Genomic DNA, 4,119 nt, shown 5'->3' with positions numbered 1-4,119 from the left:
TAAGGGTGAGGGCGGCCGTATTGCCCAAGCTTTGGCTGAAGCCCTCCAACTTCCCGAAGATGTGCATGCCTTTGAGGATGGATCCGAGGAGTCTGTGGGGCGCCGGTTAGAGTGGCACGCCATTGCAGTAATTCTTTTGTCCGTCTACTTCTTCATATAGATTTCCTTTTGTTTCTTTTCTAACCATTGTGCTTGCTAGGCCGCTCAAATGGCCCACATTGTGGCTGCCAAGGCGCGGGAGCTTGCCGAGGAGAACGAGCGCGAGAAGGAGGCGCGGGAGTCAGCGGTGAAAACGGCTAAGGAAAAGCTGAAGGCTGCTGAGTCTGTTGAGAAAAAGGCTGCTGCCGCGGAGAAGAACCGGGCATTGGCCGAGAAAAGGTATGCGGAGCTCCTGACTCAGTAGAATGAGACGGAGGTCAAGCTAGCCAAAGCCATCAGCCTTAACAGCTCCAACGCCGAGGAGATTGCGGACCTCCGGGCAGGCTTGGCGGCCGCGGAGCAAAAATGGTACGATGTCGGTTTTGCTGATGCCGAAAATTCCGCAAAGCTGGTGGTGGCTCGGGCTCAGCATATGGGTTTCGAGGCCGGTTGGTTTGCCGCTCTCCAAGCAATGGGAGTTCCCCAGGATTCACAACTGAGAGACCCCGGCCAAATTCCTTTCCCGAGCCCTGTTCCTACCGCCCAGGATGCCCCGGTTGCTATTGATGAGGAGGAGACGGCAAGTATGAGGGAGATGGTCGAACAAATCGATGCCCACGCAGAGCCCGAGGAAATGGAAGCCACTAGTATCCCGACCGTGCAGGAGCTTCTCGGTGGGGATCCGCCTTTCCAACTGACCGTCCAGCAGGAAGTGACACCGCCAACTCAACCTCCCAGCTAATTTCATTTTTCTTTGCTAGCTTATTTTTATTTTGTCAGTTTTATTTGCCTATGTCACCGGGATGTGGTGACCGAACAATTGCCTTAATTTGCTGGTTTTATTTGCCCACGTCACCGGGATGTGGTGACTGAACAATTGCCTTTATTTGCTTAATTAATAGTCCGTTTTCTTTTTCCGCTTCAATTTGTTGAATGAATTTATACCTATTTATGTGTTTTGCTTGAATCATGCCAGTGCTATGGCCGCTTAGTAGAATGGTACCCCCGGAAACCTGTTTGCGCGGCGCTTTGTGTAATTTTGAGAGCACTAATTTATTTAGTATTTGTAAAAGGGTTAGATTTTCATCAGGCTTTGGTTTAACTGAGAATTGTGTTTTCGTCCTTGGAGTATTCGCTTGTTAGGTTTCTACCTGTTCGGAGATTTGAGTTTAACCGAAAATCAGGTTTCTGTCCTTAGAGATTTTTTGTAAGGTTTCCACCTGCTCGGCGATATTGAACGAGCCGAGGGTCAGGTTTCTGTCCTTAGGGATTTATTTGTAAGGTTTCAACCTGTTCGGAGATATTGATCGAACCGAGGGTCAGGTTTCTGTCCTTAGTGATTTGTTTGTAAGGTTTCCACCTTCTCGGCGAGGGTCAGGTTTCTGATTGAGTCGAGGGTCAGGTTTCTGTCCTTAGTGATTTGTTTGTAAGGTTTCCACCTGCTCGGCGATATTGATCGAGCCGAGGGTCAGGTTTCTGTCCTTATTTGTAATTCTCTTGGTGTGCGGTTACAGAGTCAAAAACAGCATATACAAAAAAGTTCATCATGCTCTTAATTTTAATGGAATACAAGTTCTGGTTTACACCGATGATTATGCGTAGAATTTCTTCAAGTTGTTGGCGTTCCATGGTCGGGGGAGCGGCCTCTCGTCAAGGTCTTCCAAGTAGTAGGCCCCTGCACCCGCGATGGCTGTGACTCTGTATGGTCCTTCCCAACTCTGAGTAAGCTTCCCTGCAGCCATGTCCCGCATGTTCCCCACTACCTTTCTTAACACTAGCTCCCCGGCACTGAATTCCCTGCACTTTACATTTCGGTTGTACCTTTGAGCCAACTTCTGTTGATACTCGGCAAGCCGTACGGTCGCGGCCTCTCTGCATTCTTCTAGCCAATCCAAATGCTCCATCATCAGGTCGGCGTTCTGTACGGGGTCAAACCCGGCGACCCGTGCAGCACTTTTTAACAGCTTTTACCAAAAACTCAGCTTTCTAAAAATGCACTTTTTCATTATGCACTTTTTGAAAATTCCACTTTTTCATTATGCATTTTTACAAAAAGCTGAACCAAACTCACCCTAAGTCTATAAATTGTGGGTTCATTACGAACTCATTCATTCTCTTATACTAAGAGGTAGGCCAACGCTAGTATTCATGCCTTAACAAGGAGAGCTAAACTTTTTTCCTTTATTAGTTTGGATGAAATATGCTCCACCAGACATCTTACATTTTCTTGTTGATAACTTTATTTGAGGGTAATCATACATATAACATTGCCTAGACCATGCTATGTCTCAAATTGTGTTTAATCACATATCCAAACACCGCCCAATTTTCACAAAATTATTCATAGAACATATCAGATACTTTGGAAAGGGAAAATTCTTTGGTGGTAGAAATTTTGGAGTGCGCATCAAGATTGGGAATACAAATGGAATTAGAAAGTCGCAAAGTAGCCAATTGAGGCGCTAAAGGAGACCGAGTAGCGATTGAAAAATGTAAACGACGTTCTTATTGTCAATCAAGAAAATTCGAGCCCCACTGCAAAGACCTTGATGAAATTTGATTGCGGGTCTCTACTTCATGGACCCGTGACAATAATGAATTCTTATAAACTAGATCTTCTACTCTCTTTTTTGTTTTTTTGTTTTTTTTTTTTCCTTTTGTTGAGAAAATTAGACCCTCTACTGTTCCAATACTTCCAGTTGTGCTTGGTTGATTACTCAGACTGGTCGGTGGACTATTGAGTGAATCCACTTGCGAATTTTCTATTTTTTAAGGTATATGAAAATGAGAGGCGTATGGGAGCAAATAGGAAGCGGTCCCAAAACTAAAAGCAATCAAAGATATGGTACCAAGTACAAACCAAGAAATTTTTAAAATCTTTTGAACTTTTTCTCAAGGGGGGAAGATAGAAATATACGAGACTGCTGCCTAGCTAGACGACAAACTAGCCTTAATTTCCATCTCAGTTTCAATTCTATTTTGCATTTGCGAGGTTGAGAAAGTATATATACCGAATTTGCAATTCCCTATTTTGTTGGCCATGACAGTTGTGTCCTTCAACAAGCCATCAGGAACTAGTCAAACCGTGTCACTGCTTCATAAGGGAAATAAATAATACTAATAATAAGCATTAATACGCATTGAGCACCAATTTAGATGGAGGGAGACTATTCCAACCAAATTATAACTGATAATTATAACCGACACTTTTGCAGGGAGCAGTTTCCTGATTATATATAGTGTTAGGAAAAATGGGTTTTGCAAGTATTTGGATGGATAGCTTGAGCCAAAATTAAAGTTGACCCACACACCATTTGAAGCAGATCTAAGTTGGGAGGTGTTCTCCTCCGTGAGGAGATTAGCATAATGTAATGTGACCACTTGTCTAAAATAACAAAATTATTAAAGAGTAAATGAGAAATTAACTCCTAAATTGTTTTTGCAAGTATTTGGGTGGCCTTCTTTGAGCAAAAATTAAAATGGACTCACACATCCTGTGAGGCGGATCCAAGTTGGGAGGTATTCTCCTTCGTAAGGAGATTAATATCAGGTAATGTAACCACTCATCTAAAACAACAAAAATATTAAAGAATGAATGACAAATTGATTCCTAAATGGTTTTTGCAAATATTTGGGTGGCTATCTTTGAGCTAAAATTGAAGTGGACTCATATATCTTTTGAAGCAGATCCAGGCTGGAAGATTCTCCTCTATGAGGAGATTAACATAATGTTATGTAACCACTTTTCTAAAACAACAAAACTATTAAAGAGTGAATGAGAAACTAACTCCTAAATGGTTTTTGCAAGTATTTGGGTGGCTATCTTTGAGCCAAAATTAAAATGGACTAACACTTCATTTGAGGTGGATCTGAGTTGGGAGGTATTCTCCTCCATGAGGAGATTAACACCATGTGACGTGACCACTCTTCTAAAACAGAAAAACTATTAAAGAGTAAATGAGAAATTGACTCTTAAATGGT

The sequence above is a fragment of the Quercus lobata genome, chromosome 6 (genome assembly GCF_001633185.2).
Source record: "Quercus lobata isolate SW786 chromosome 6, ValleyOak3.0 Primary Assembly, whole genome shotgun sequence".
Lineage (NCBI taxonomy): Eukaryota > Viridiplantae > Streptophyta > Magnoliopsida > Fagales > Fagaceae > Quercus > Quercus lobata.
Note: the sequence above shows the minus strand (reverse complement) of the source record.